General features: G+C 37.2%; 1 protein-coding gene across 2 annotated transcripts in view; it reads right to left on the reverse strand.

The window, feature by feature from the left end:
• EXOC6B (exocyst complex component 6B) overlaps window positions 1–16,222 on the reverse strand; it is a 619,674-nt gene that overhangs the window by 546,386 nt on the left and 57,066 nt on the right. The gene's annotated exons all lie outside the window — the stretch shown is intronic.

Genomic DNA, 16,222 nt, shown 5'->3' on the forward strand with positions numbered 1-16,222 from the left:
ACTTACTACAACTCCCATGACCTGGTATAGAAGCTTCCTTCCTTACCAACTAAGTAGAACCTAAGAAACTTTTGGTAAAACCTGAGAGAATTTAAGCTTTGGGGTCAATGCCTCCTGACAGTGAGCACTGGGAGTTCATTCTTTGAAGATGCATCCTGAAGGTTTTACTTTTCTCCTACTTACTGATAGGCTGGCATTAGGCATCTTTTCCCACAAGAAGCCAATTTCAACTATTCCAAAAATCCACTGCCGCCTGTAACAGTCCAGTTTATCAAGGAAAACACTTAAAAATCTATTTTTAAAAATGAAGAAGCAAAATCTGTTGAAGCACCCAGCACTTAACAGCCACAGCACCCACACTGACCACCTCGCCCTCATTTTGACACCATGTCAATGTAAACTGGCTTTGAATCTATGAAACTATGTGTGGTTTGAGGTAAATTTCACCAGAGGTACTATCATCCTGCTTTGCCTTCAAGTTCTTCAACAAATGCCTTGTGTTATTCTAGAAATGAATGGGCACCACCACTAAGGGCATTCGCAGATGGAAAGCTGAGTCAATACTCTTCGGTTTTGAGATGTCCATTTGTTCATATTTTTGAGAAGGTACCTCAGTACCCAGCACTCTACATCATAATGACTTATTTACATGTCTATCTTCCCTCCAGGACCTTGTGTTCCTTGAGGGTTTACTCCTAGAACAACGCCTGTACCCCCAGGGAGAAGGCATTATGAAGTGACAAAGGGTCTAAAGCAGTGCCTGAAAAATGTTTCAACATTTAAACTTTCTCCAAAGACAAGCACTAGAGTAAAAAGTAAACATCCTTACTCGAAAAGTAAGTTCAAGTTCTAGCAGCGCAATAACTTGGACCTTCAGTTAAAATGTAAAAGAGGAAAAGAAGGAAGAAAAGAAGAAACTTAGAGAGTTCAAGGAAATCTACTGTAGAAGTGTCTGGGAATAATTTGTTATTTCCCCAGCTCTCCTCTAACCTTCTCTGGAAGCTAGGAGAAAGATGATTAAACAGCAACAAGACTCTGAAGGGAACTGGTGTTTCTGGCCCTTGTTGCCAGCAGAAGGGGGAGGGTGACAGCATCCCTAAGGGCTTTTAGAAAAAATTGCTTCCAGGTGGAAATTTTTTATGGTGCTGTGCAGCCTGGAGCCATTTTTTGCTTTCCTTCTTAACTGCTGATGATTAAACCATGGACAATCGGACTACAACAATGGAAATAGTTAGATAACTCCCAAACATCATGGTTATATGCTCCAAATTACCAACTGAACTCTCAAAGGAGAGAAAAAATTTGTTGGCAAAGTCTTTTTTTTTTTAAAGGGGGAGAGTGGGGTACAGTCTGTTAAAGATTTGTATTTGGGAAAACATAAAAGTAGTCACAAACTCTGTATCATAATAATAAACCTCGGTCTCACACCAAGACTAGACACTGTAATGTACAGTCATGGGGACCTGAACAAAGGACAATGCTAAATGTCCTGTTATTTAGCCATTTTTCATCATTTCAACCTGGATTGAGTGTTCTATTAAACGATTATCATAGGGGTATACAGAAAAATCCCAACACATATCATGTAGGGTGGCTAAGACAATTTATACCTGATCATGGTTCTGAAATATGTCTGAGGTGTATGTCTGAATTTGTAATGATGGCTCAAGAACATCAGGGGAAAGTTACTTATAGTACAAACTCAGAAGAAAAGCAAGGAAATTTGGGGCCAATCATTCAACCACCCAGCAATGGAATCTAGAAAATCTTACTATACCAATATCACACATACATTAAAAGGATAAATCCAGCTCAAAATTATAATAGTAAAAGTAAGCATTTTAAAGATATATCCAAGCTCTCTGTTGAACATTCTGTATAACTAATTCACTTATTCTCAAAGATAACCCTACTGGAGTAAGCCTTACTGTCATTTCACACAATAAGCAAACTTTCTGACACTGCCCATACACAGAAACACTCACCTTCCCCAGGCAGCCACAATTACATCAAGGATAAGATGAAAGGAAAAGGATGAGAGGGAAAAAGAAGATGAGACAGAGGATGAGGGCAAGGGGGAGGTGAAACATAAACACACCAAAATAATACAAATGGCAACGTGTGGATAATGCAATTGTGACTTCTTTCTTTCTACTTTTCTGTAACTTCAAATTTTCTTTAAATAAACATGTATTGCTTTTATCATTGAAAAAAAGGAAATGTATCTTTAAAAGTCTACAATAGCACCTAGTTCATTATAGATAGACGTTCAATAAAATGTTAACTGAAATAAAAACCAAATAAAAACAATTACTTCAGGGTAACCTGGGGTTTAATGTTTAATAATTATCCAAAAATCAAACACATGTAAAAAAAAAAAATGAGAATTTCTTCTCACAGTCTATCCCCTACAAACCTAAGAAGGAATCACCACTGGTCAGAATTTTTTAAATTCAGTAGCTTTTCTATATTCTAACCTTCTCTTCTTACTGATCAGAATCTCAAAATGTATTTAAAACATAAATATATATGATCCCTATATATGATCCCCTGAAATTCTCAATTTGAAAATTGATGTATGGAGCTCCTGGGTAGCTCCGTCAGTTAAGTGTCTGCCTTCGGCTCAGGTCATGGATCCCGGGGTCCTAGGATCAAGTCCCACATCAGGCTTCTTGCTCAGCAGGGAATCTGCCTCTCCCTCTGCTATTCTCTCCCTTCCACTGCCCCCCTCTCTCTCTGTCAAATAAATAAATAAAATCTTTAAAAAAAAGAAAGAAAGAAAATTGATGTAGCAGTTTCCTAGAGCCCTTCTATTTCAACCATGAGGCCAGCCAATTAATGTTCTTTCATGAGCCTTCAAATGGGAGGGGAATAGGGGAGCCTCAATGGTTATTACGGAACCTCTGATCTATTACTAAGTTTCCATTAGAGATCAATGCTGTGTGCTTTTTTCATAGAAGAATGTGTTTAAGGACATTACAGTCTACCCCATTTTAAAGATCTTTAAAATAATTCAGAAAAAGGGAATTTCAGAGATGATCCAACACAAATTCACAGACACGAGTTCAATTTTTTTCTAGATATCTTAATTACATACTTCTCCAGTTTTTGCTGAAACATCTGTGGTAAAATTCATTATGAGGCAACTGTTCCCATTTCAATGGCTGTTGCAAAGTTCTTATTCAAAAATAAAATCTGCCTTCCTATAATTTTCACCATCTACCTTATTTCTGCCCTCAAAGGACCACTGAGAAGAAGTCCTTGATCCCTCCCTTCCCTTCTCCAGACTAAACAATCTCAAATTATTCAACTATTCCACATATAAACAGCCTTTCAATTCAGGTTTTTACCCTCTGGACACATTCCAGTAGTCAACATTCTTCTTAAAGTATAATAAAACAGGCAGTATGGGACAATGGTCAAGAGCACAGGCTTCAAAGCCAAGACTTCCTGGATTCAAGTTTGGTTCTGCTACCTATTAATTGTGTGACCTTGGGCAAGTTATTAAACTCTATATTTAAGTTTTCACATCTGTAAAATGCAAATAATAATAGCAACCCACTTCACACAGTTGTGTGAAGATTAAATGGCATAATAGAAGTAAAGCATTCAAAACAATGACTGGCACACAGAAAGCATGCTATAAATATGAGCAATTTTAAAATCAAGCATGGTCAAGCTAAGAAAAAAGAAAAGACACCTCTTCTTTAACTTTTTTACTCACCTTCTATTAAAATAGTCTAACAACGCTTTAACAGTTTGGGCAGTTATATCATGCCACATATTGAGCTCAAAGTCACATAAAATCTTTCAATTTACTTGTATATATTGCTATTCTCACTCGGTTGATATCCTAAACCTACAACTTACTGCCTATTACAATTATAGTCTACTTTTCCAGTCTTCTGAGATCTTTCGAGATAATGATTTTGTCATTCCACCTTCCATTTCCACGTTTCCCTTTGTTATATGGGTACCTAAATATTTTCACAAAAGAAAACTCTGCTACAGAGAAGGGCAGAAACTGAAGCAACTCTAAGAGCTAAGACAGGAGAGCCCTAAAAAACACCAACATATAAAACTGTGAGATTATCTGGTTCCATGTTAAGGGGGAACAAGAGACCATTAATCACAGAGAGTCAGGTAGAAAGCTTGAAAAAGTTAATGTTCGGTCTTAAAAAAAAAAGTTCAGGTTATAGAAGAAGTCCCCAACACCACTTCCTTTAGCCAACATTCAGCCCCCCAACTGCGTCCAACTTGGAGAACACTTGTCATGAGCCAAAGCTTTTAATGTCCCTCCCTTTTGAAGGCACAGTGGAAACAATTCCCCAGAACAAAGGAGTTGCGTCAGAGAGCTCTCTGCTCTTTCAAGTTGGAAGGACAGTTGATTCACACCATGTGTCAGAGAGAAACACCAATTAGAACACCAAGTGAGATAAATTTTAGGCCCTCTGAGCTGTTTAATATTAAACTGTAATAAATCATCTTTACAGCAAATTATAAACAAAATATTTTGTTTACCCTCCCTCTCATATGCATCTTCCCTCGAAAAGAAATTCTAAGAGAATTCATAATTCCAAGGTCACATATTCTCTATCAAGAAATCATTTCCAAATGTTAGCATCCAGAATCAATGATCTGGTTCAGACTTCCAAAACAATGCCCTGGCATATCACAATTAGTCTTGCCATATGGCCTTCTGCGTTCCAAAACAGGGTTAGTTTGGTGATGGTCATGGTCTTTGATTAAGAGCTCACTTGTCATTAATTGTCTCTACACTAAGTCATCTCAGTGTCTATTCCAGTTAATAATTACACTTTATACCTAAACCATGAAATCAAATATATGTCCAACTACATAAATGATATTACAACGATTTTTAATACCCTGAAAGATAAAAATAAAATCTGAAACAACCTTCATCTATGTAGATTCATTTGGGAAAATGGCCCTAAAACAATCAAATTAAAATTTAACAGAATGAGTGATACCAAAACTCTAAGCATAAAATAAAGGTTGGGGAAAGACTAGCTTAACGTGTTAAGAAACATGTTTCTGAAAAGAGATGTTACTAAAACTACAAGATTGGTTCAATAAAAGGAATTAAGGAATTATAATGAGTAACTGTGGGGAAAGTAAATTGCCTAACAAATTAAAATTTGTTAGCCATCTGCCTGAGGTTTAGTGCATATTTTCACCATTCATCTATTATCAATTATCTGTTACCAATCAATCTGGTCTGGATCTTATAATTTCTTAAAGAATCTGCTATCCTATACAGGTTAACTCTGAAGTCAACAAAATAAGAATCCAATATGGCCCCAACATCACTAAAAAAAAACAAAGACTGCTCACCAATACAGAGTTACGTTTGGCTTACTCCCCCAAAGTTATGAACATCGCTATTACATTCTACATCTCCAATCTACAGAGTAACTTCATTATTTATTTCATAAGGGAAAATGGGGACAATTTTTTTCAATGTTCAAGAAACACTAAACTGAAAGAAATAAACTTTTAAAGGGCAGGAGAAACTTGACTATTAAATAATAGAATAAAATTACCACCGCAAGTTAAATAGAAACCAATGCTACATTATGTAGGTTAGACATTTTTCCATCATAGGTTCATTTAATAAATATTTACTGAGAATTTACTAAAAAGAAAAAGACAAGAATGTTTACCTTTGAGGGAACTCATACTGTAATTAGTAAGGAAAGACAGAAGGAAACACAAAAGCAATTATAAACCTGTACAGAAATTAATGTAATGGTTAAATCTGTACACTTAAATCTGTAGACTTCACATTATAGTAATGTAAAATAATGTTCAGTGTCAAAATAAACTAGTCAGAAAAAGATTCTTGGAGTTGCTGAAAATCAGTAATAAAGTAGGGAAAAGAAGGCTTAAGAGCAAACAGAGGAGGAAAACAGGGCACATTACACACAAAGAAACAAAATAAAATTACTGCAGACTTGTCATACAAATTATGTAAGCAAGCAGATAGTGGAAAGATATTCTTAAACTGCCAAAGGTGATACTGTAGACCTTGACTTCTGTATGCAGCAAACATATTCTTCAAAATCTAAGGACAAATAAAGATTTTTTTCTCAGACATATAAAATCTGAAAGAATATGTTCCCAGCAGACTGGCACTATAAGAAATATTAAAGGAAGCTCTTGAAGCAAAAAGAAAATGAAATCAGGTCAAAATATGGATCCACACAAAGGAATAAAGAGCACAATAATAAAAATTTTAATCATTTTTAACTTTCTTTAACTATAACAATATTTAAACCAAAAATAATTAGCAATGAATTGTAGAATTTGTAACATATATAGAAGTAAAATATATGTTAGCAGTAACTCAAGGTCATTGGGGTAAATGAAAATATACTGTTTTTTGTTTTTTTTTTAAGATTTTATTTATTTATTTGACAGACAGAGATCACAAGCAGGCAGAGAGGCAGGCAGAGAGAGAGGAAGGGAAGTAGGCTCCCTGCCAAGCAGAGAGCCCAATATAGGGCTCGATCCCAGGACCCTGGGATAATGACCTGAGCCGAAGGCAGAGGCTTTAACCCACTGAGCCACCCAGGTGCCCCTGAAAATATACTGTTGAAGGGATCTTATGTTACACATGAATAGGCAAGATATCATTAATCAAATCAGGCTGCTATAACAAATTATCATGGACTGGATGGCTATTTTTTTTAAGATTTTATTTATTTATTTGAGACAGAGGGAGAGAGCACAAGACGGAGGAGAGTCAGAGGGAGAAGCAGACTCCCTGATGAGCTGGGAGCCAGATACAGAACTTGATCCTGGGACTCCAGAATCATGACCGGAGCCAAAGTCAGCCACTTAACCAACTGAGCCACCCAGGCACCCATGGACTGGATGGCTTAAACAACATTTCTTTCTCACAGTTCAGGAAACTAAGCCCAAGATCAAGACACTGGCAAATCCAGGGCTGGGTAAGGGTTCCTGGTTTACCAGACAGCCATCTTCTCATTGTATCCTCACACTGCAGAGAGCAGAGAGAAAGACCAAGCTCTCATGTCTCTTCTTACCGGGCCCAAATCCCATTCATGAGGGCTCCATCTTCCTGATCTAACCACCTCCCAAAGGCTCCACCTCCTAACACCATCACACTGAGGGTTAGGAATATTAACATATGAATATTAAAGGGACACAAAATATTCAAGCCATGGCAACTGTGATGATGTTAAAGATGCATATTGTAATCCCTATAGCAAACACATAAATAAATAAATAAATAAATAAATAAGGTATACCTAATAAGCCAATAATGCAGTATACCAGAATCCTAAAATATATTTGGTTAATCTCATTCAGTTGAAGAAAGTAAGGAAAGAGAAAAGGGGGACCAAAAAATGAGGTAAATGAAAAATAAATAGCAAGATAATAGATATGTCAAATAGGTAATTATATTAATATAATGGTTTCCTCTTTTCCTGCTTTCTTTTTAACTGAGTACACCTCCACTTTCCCCCTTCCCATCTTTTCAGCTATTGTTGTCATTCCTTTGTGAAGTGCTTTGGTGTAGTTTTGTTGCTTATGTTTATCCTGCTTAAAGATCTTTAAGCTTCTCGGATTTCTATTCTAATTTTCCAGGAAAAAAAAAAAAAGAACCACTTTAAATGGTCCTAAATGTTTCTGGTTTTAATTTTCTGGAGGTAAGCCCATATCTGTAAAAACTATGATAATACTGCTGCTTTTTTTTTTCAGTTTTATATATCATCTACTTTCTGCTATAATCAGATCAAACTCACCTCATTCCGTATGATTTCTCTCCCTCTCTTACACACTAAGGTAATCAGAAATTAAAGGAACAAAATGCTGGGAAACCAGGGGAAAATTAAGAAGAGCTGAGCCAACATTCTTTAGTCACTTTTTCCCCTCAAGGCATTTGCTAAATCTGTGCACAAGTAAAGAAGCTAAGTTTCCAGTGAAAAAACTGAGCAGAAGGCCATGACTAAGAGGTACAGAAATCAGTTTTCGACAGTTTCTGTAGAGCTGAAGTGACATAAATTAGAGACTTAAGTAAGAGATACAGATCCTGGAGAGGAAAAATGGGAAGAAAACAACACTGTTCTGCGCTTCCCTGAGTACATTTGCTGAATTCTTAAGCTACACGGGGCAAAAGGCTAAGACGACAAGAAAACACAGGGCAGGGCATTAGGTAGTTTTGAGGTATGGAGGAAATAAAGATTAGATCTTTATCCACCTGAAAGAAGGGGTCCTAATCACCACCCCAAGGCTCTCTGTGATGTGATATCCCAAGGCAGTACTGAACCAGAGATAGCCACAGCCTTACCAAAGCCCAACCCTGGATTTAGCAAGCTCTGACCGGACTAGGAAGATCACTGCCACTCTATCTGCCTTACAAACAAAGAGGGAGGAGGAGTAAACCTCTTCTTAGAGAAGAAAAGGTTATCCAGAACCTCCAAAGATTTTTTATCCCCATTCAGTCCAAAATCACCAGGCATGCTAAAAGAGAGGATCACATGACTGAAAGTCAAGATCTATTGATGACCCAGATATTGACATTATCATGAAAGGATTTTAAAATGGTTATGATTAATAATAAGAAAAAAAGAAAAGATTAACAAAATTGATAAGATAGAAAATTTCACCAGAGCCTTAAAATCTATATTATTTAAAAATTGAGGGAAAAAATTCAGAAGGAAAAACTATGATTTTTAAAATTAAGAACTGCATAGGTGGTTTATCAGCAAGAGAGGATAAATGAAGATAAATCAACAGAAAATCTCCAGATTGGGGCGCCTGGGTGGCTCAGTCATTAGCGTCTGCCTTAGGCTCAGGTCATGATCCCAGGGTCCTGGGATGGAGCCCCGCCTCAGGCTCCCTGCTGGCAGGAGGCCTGCTTCACCCTCTCCCACTCCCACAGCTTGTGTTCCCTCTCTCTCTATGTCTCTGTCAAATAAATAAAATCCTTAAAAAATAAAAAATAATAAAACTTAGAAAAAAAGAAAGAAAATCTCCAGATTGAAGCAGGAAAAGGAAAATAAAAGGATGTAAAACACAGAACACTGTAAGAAAGATGACGCATATGGCACTCAGTCAAAAGGCCCACCCCAGAGGTTCTCAAACTTTTTCACCTAAGGATATTTTCATACTCTAAAAAAATACTGAGGGCCCCAAGAACTTTTGTATATATGGTCATATTCATCAACATTTGTCACATTAAAAATTAAAACTGGGGGACACCTGGGTGGCTCAGTTGGTTAAGCCCCTGCCTTCGGCTCAGATCCCAGGGTCTCGGGATCGAGTCCCACATCGGGCTCCTTGCTCAGCGGGGAGCCTGCTTCTCCCTCTGCCTCTGCCTGCCTCTCTGTCTGCCTGTGCTCACTCTCCTGACAAATGAATAAATAAAAAAATCTTTAAAAAAAAAAAAATTAAAACTGGGCTGCCTGGGTGGCTCAGTTGGTTAGGCAGTTGCCTTCAGCTCGGGTCATGATTTCAGGGCCCTGGGACTGAGCCCCATATCGGGCTCCCTGCTCAGCAAGAGGGCATGCTTCTCTCTCTCCCTCTGCCTGCTGCTCTGCTTACTTGTGCTTTCTCTATCTGTCAAATAAATAAATAAAATTTTTTTTTAAAAATTGGGGGAGGCAAACCGTGAGAGACTATGGACTCTGAGAAACAAGCTAAGGGTTTTGGAGGAGAGGGGTGTGGGGGGTTGGGTGAGCCTGGTGGTGGATATTGTGGAGGGCACTCGGTGTGGTGCCTAAGCAATTAATTTTGGAACACTGAAAAGAAATAAAATAAAATAAAATGGAAAAAAATTAAAACTAGGGGCGCCTGGGTGGCTCAGTGGGTTAAAGCCTCTGCCTTTGGCTCAGGTCGTGGTCCCGGGGTCCTGGGATCAAGCCCCGCATCGGGCTCTCTGCTTCGCGGGGAGCCTGCTTCCTCCTCCCTCTCTGCCTGCCTCTCTGCCTAATTGTGATCTCTTTGTCAAATAAATAAATAAAATCTTTAAAAAGAAATTTTAAAAAAATTAAAACTAAAAAAGAATTTTTTACACATTTTATTTATTTGAGAAAGAGAGAAAGAGACAGAGACAACATGAGTGGGGGAAGGGAGAGAAGACAAGCAGATTTCTGCTGAGCATGGAGTCCGACTGGGAGCTCTATCCAAGGACCCTGAGATCATGACCTGAACCAAAGTCTGATGCTTAACCAACTGAGCCACACAGGCACCCTAAAATGAAAAAAGAATTTAACCATAAGAATACATAAACAGTATCACATCAGCCATTAAAACAATGTTATCTTCATATATCATGTAGCCTCTAGGATACTATATTACATTTTCTGCAGAAATGTGAGTAAAAGAAGGAAATAACATCTTAGTGATATTTCTTCTGAATTTGTGACTCCCAATGAAAGGAGTTTCACATGTCTGTAACAGGGCAGAAACAATATCTGAAGATACCCTAGTCCACTATTTCCCAAAACTAATGAAAGACATCACTCCATTGTTTCAAGCCCTACAAACCCCAAGCATGATGAATACAAAGAAAACTATACCTAAACACATCATAGTAAGACTGCAGAAAACAAAAAAGAAAGGAGAAAATATTAAAGGAACAACAATAATATTAAGAACTGACTTTTAAACAGAAAAAAAAAAATTGTCAAACAACAATTGAATGATACCTTGGCAGTTCCTCAAAAAACCAAAAATGAAATTACCATGTGATCCAACAATTCCATTTGTGGGTATGTATACAACTGAAAGCTGGGACTCAAAGAATTATTTCTACAGCTATGTTCATAGTAGCATTATTTACAAGAGCCAAAAGGAAGAAGCAACCCAAGACTTCACCAACAGATGACTGGATAAACAAAATGAGGTACACATATGATAAAATATTATTCAGCCTTAAAAAGGAAAGAAATTCTGGCATATGTTACAACATGGATGAACCCTGAAGACACTATACTGTATGAAATAAACCAGCCACAAAAGAACAAATACTGTATGATTCCACTTGTAGGAAGTACCCAGAATAGTCAGATTCACAGAGACAGAAAGTAGAATGGTGGCTGCCAGGGGCAGGGGTGAGGGAGGACTCGGGAGTCATTGTTTAATGTGTACAGTTTGGGAACATTAGGAAAGTTCTGGAGATGGATGATGGTGATGGCCGTACAACAATGTGTAGACAATGAGTGCCACTAAACTATACATTTGAAAAATGGTTAAAATGATAAATTTTATGTTGCATATGTTTTACCACAGTTTCAAAAGAATTAAGGTAATTTTTATGTTTTTCATACAAACTTTTCATACAAACAAGCAAAAACAGGAAAAATGTCACTAGGAAGCTTGCACTAAAAGAAATGTTAGAGAGTTCTCCATGCAAAAACAAAGTAATCTCAGAATGAAGCACAAAATGATGGAAGAAATGAAAATCAACCAAAAAGGGTAAACATTAATGAATGCTGACTCTACACAATAATAAGGATAATGTCTTATAGGCACTAAATGACACGTAAAATCAAATCCATGACAGCAATAGCTTAAGAGGTAGGAGAGAATAAATGAAAACAAAGTGTTCTAAGTGTCAAGGAAGTGTCAAGTGTCAAGGAAGTAACCTGGAATGTCAAGGAAGTAATCAAAGTAATAATTTATATTACACTCTATGAGTCAAAGATCCATGTTGCGATCCTTAGAGTAATTCCTAATGATTAAAAAGGAACCAATGGGGGCGCCTGGGTGACTCAGTGGGTTAAAGCCTCTGCCTTCGGCTCGGCTCGGTGATCTCGGAGTCCTGGATCGAGCCCCGCATCGCCCTGCATCGCCCCGCATCACATCGGGCTCTCTGCTCAGTGGGGAGCCTGCTTCCCCCTCTCTCTGCCTGCCTCTCTGCCTACTTGTGATCTCTCGTTCTCTGTCAAATACACAAATTAAAAAATCTTTAAAAAAATAAAGTGGCCCCTGGGTGGCTCAGTGGGTTAAAGCCTCTGCCTTCGGCTCAGGTCATGACCTCAGGGTCCTGGGATCGAGCCCCGCATCGGGCTCTCTGCTCAGTGGAAAGCCTGCTTCTCCCTCTCCCTCTGCCTGCCACTCTGCTTAATTGTGCTCTCTCTATCTCTCTGTCAAATAAATAAATCTTTTAAATAAATAAATAAATAAAAAGGAACCAATGGGGGGGGGATTCTATTATCAAGAAAAGAAAATCCAAGATTTTTCAGCTCAACCAAGCTCTTTTGAGTATAAAGTCTATATACAGAGGAGCCATTCTGAATATATAATTAATTGAAAAATTTGTTCACAGAAATCCTAATTAAGACAACTACTAGAGAAGGAACTCCAAACAAACTAAATGACAAGAGAAACTTGAACCAGAAAGGCTGGCAATACTGGATGAACATACTTAACTGCAACTTGAAGGCAAAAACAGTATCAGATAAACAGTGATGGAATACAGCATGTAAAAATTATACAACTAATGGGGCGTCTAGGTGGTACAGTCGGTTAAGTATCCAACTCTACATTTCAGCTCAGGTCATGATCTCAGGATCTTGAGATCGAGCCCCACATCTGGCTCTGCCCTCAGCATAGAGTCTGCTTAAGACTCTTCTTCCTTCTCCCTCTACCCATCCTCCCCACACTTGCTGTCTCTCTCTCTCTCTCTCTCTCAAATAGATAAATAGAATCTTAAAAAAAAAAAAAACTTAACTAATAAAAACAAAAAAGAAAAGACAGAAAGTAGCATAAGCTGGTAGACTGCTTCATACCTAATAACTAGGAGTCAAAGCCAAGGAAATCAGATACAGGTCTACAATCCCTAACGTAAAAAACCTTGCAACAGAAATGTTTCATAATTCAGAATTTTTCAGATTTTAAAAAGTAAATACTGGGCATTTTATAACATCCCAGTGAGGTCTTAAGAAGCATTCTCTAACCTATCACATTAATATTGCTGCAGCAAAACACAGGAATAGTTACACAAAGATAAGTACAAAGACTATCACTACCTCAGATCAACACCTGTCAGGTTTTGTTGCCAACTGAATTTAGACAAGTTTGACAACAAATGGTTTTCTGGGCCTTTGGATTTTTGAACTGCAAATGAGAGATTATAGACTAGCAGAATTCTAAGCATACCAGACTATAAAGTAAAACACTACAGTAACATTATTGACCAATATTTAGTGGTAAAAGAAAAGAGAAAGAAGAATAAAATACAGTGAATAAATACTACCTTAAAAACAGAGACGGAAAAAAGAGGGCACTAAGGATACAATACAAAGGAACCACAAGAACAAAAATACAATTTCTTTTTTTTTTTTTAAGATTTTATTTATTTATCTGACAAAGCACAAGCGGGGTGAGGGGCGGGGGAAGAAGCAGACCCCCTGCTGAGCAGGGAGTCAGGGCTCAATCCCAGAACGGCAGGATCATGACCTGAGCCAAAGGCAGCCACTCAAACAACTGAGCCTCCCAGGGACCCTCAAAAATACAATTCCTTTTTCAATTCAAAGCGAAAAAGATCATGAGATATGGCTTCATAGTAGTATCTTCCTCCCTGCCCCCCGTACAAAAACAAAATAAAAATGAAATTAAGAAAAGAAAAAAAAAGCACTTCTTTTACTTAATACTAAGTTATTGTTAAGTGACTACAGTACTCTAAATTCCCAAGTTGTTTTATTTGCAGAGTAAGTTGCTGGTGAGCATAAAAATCACTAGGCGGCAGCAGAGTACAAAGAGTGTCCCTGAAAGTGGTAAAAATTTCAAAGTACTTAACAGAGTACCAATTACTCAAAATATTTTAGTCATTCTCTAGAACAATAAAACACTCACCGATTAACCTGTAAAATCTGCTTCTAAGAGATTCATTATATTACTGAATAATTTTTTAATTTTTATCTTTAAAGAATTTCACATTGCATGGGTAGTACAGAGAACTCCTATATATACAACGTTTACACAGAATTCACCAATCTATAAGTTTGCTACATTTGTTTTATCATTTTTCCTATATATACGTACATGTATTTTTGTTTTTCTGAATCACTACATCACATACATTGTGCCCTTAAAACCGCAATGTGTATTTCTTCTCTTACCTAGAACTACAGCAGTTATCAAATTTAAGAAATTTACATTGATAGAATTATAAGCTATGCCACAGTCCATATTCCAATTTTTTCAACTATCCCAATAATGTTCTTCAGACCATTTTTTATTTCTTTCTGGAGGGTGTCCAATCCAGGATCCTGTATGAGATTCAGTTGTCACATCTCTTCAGTTTCCTTTCATCTAAACCAGCAGTTCTCAACCTTTTTGGACACAGAACCCCTTTACATTATTAACAATTGGTACCCTAAAGAACTTTTGTTTACATGGAAAAAAAATATATATATATGCTGTATTAGAAATTCAAACTGGAAGTATAAAATATTAATTCATTTAAAATTAACAACCCATTACACATGTTAAAGAATATATTTTATACCTCCATCAGAAAGGATGAATACCCAACTTTTGTATCAACATGGACGGGACTGCAGGAGATTATGCTGAGTGAAATAAGTCAAACAGAGAGAGTCATCATATAGTTTCACTTACTTGTGGAGCATAAAGAATAACATGGAGGACACTGGGAGATGGAGAGGAGAAGTGCGTTGGGGGACATTGGCGGGGGAGATGAATCATGAGAGACTGTGGACTCTGAGAAACAAACTGAGGGTTCTGAAGGGCGGGGCGGTTTGGGTGAGCCTGGTGGTGGGTGTTAAGGAGGGCACAGACTACATGGAGCACTGGGTGTGGTGCATAAACAATGAATCTTAGAACACTGAAAAAATAAAATAAAATGTTTTTTAAAAGAATATATTTTATGAGAGATAATTATATATTCCAAAACAAATAAAAAATAGAAGAGTTTATTTTAGATTCATACAAATCTCTTTAATGTCTAGCTTAACAGGCGAGATCTGGATTCTATGGCTGATTCTGCATTTAATCCATTGCAATGTAGGGCTTTGGTTGCAGAATATGAAGAAAACCCTTGCATGTATACAGTTGGAAAAACTACAATGTATTTTAAAGGTTATACACACACACACAAACTTACGATTTGTGTATATATACACATACACATATATATACAAATTTGTGATACAACCTCAAAACCTTGTGAGTTTCAGAATAGAATCCACTGGTCTTACACTCTGAATGAATCTTTTACCCATATATGATTTTGTAACATTAGACATTGGTCATCTGAAAAATACTGGTTCACTGGGTTTTGTAAGTCTTCCAAATGTTGATATATTTCACTGTATAGTATCAAAAACTTACATTCATTAATATCACCACCCAGTATCATAAGCAAAGTTTTCAAAGTACTGGCAATCTTTAGGAGGGCAACAGCCACATCTATGAAAATATAAAGGGAATAATAGTAAATCCCACACAAATAGTGCAAATAATAAATCAGTCGTGCTATAGAACACAATAATAAAAATGCACTTAAAATCTAATCATGGTAAACAATATTACCATATCAGTGTACTTCAGAATGGCTCAAAAAAAATTAGTGACAACTCCAAATCTCCAAATACTGGTTGAACTGTATCTCTTATTCATTACTGGTGGGAATGTATAAAACACTACAGCCACTCAGGAAAACAGTCTGGCAGTTTCCTAAAAATCTAAACATACACTTACCATAAAATCCAACAACTGCACTCCTGGGATTTATTCCAGAAAAATGACCACTTGCGTTTTTAAAAAAAAAAACAAAAAACAGAAACAAAAAACAGAAAAATCTGTATGCAAATGTTCACAGAAGCTTTATCCAAAATACTCAGGAAAGGTTCTTTCTCCTCTTGACACCAAATATGTGTTGTCTTCACCAACACCAATTCTGATTCTCTGACACCAAGGGGCTGTCTGACAATTCAATTCTGACACTGATTTCTGGGGTAAATGTCAGACCCCACAAGTTGCCCCCACTTCAGACACCAGCCGCACATAGGGTACCCAAGTTACTCACATTTCTGTCTGAAGAACTACAAATTCAGGGGTTCCTATACCCCTCTCTTCCAGTTCAGGTTTAATAAGTCACTACAACAACTCACAGAACTCAGGAAAGCACTTACCACTACTGGATTATTAAAAAGGATATACCTCAGGAAGAGCCAAATAAAAGAGATCTGTAAAGCAAACG

Source organism: Martes martes (genome assembly GCF_963455335.1).
Source record: "Martes martes genome assembly, chromosome: 9".
Lineage (NCBI taxonomy): Eukaryota > Metazoa > Chordata > Mammalia > Carnivora > Mustelidae > Martes > Martes martes.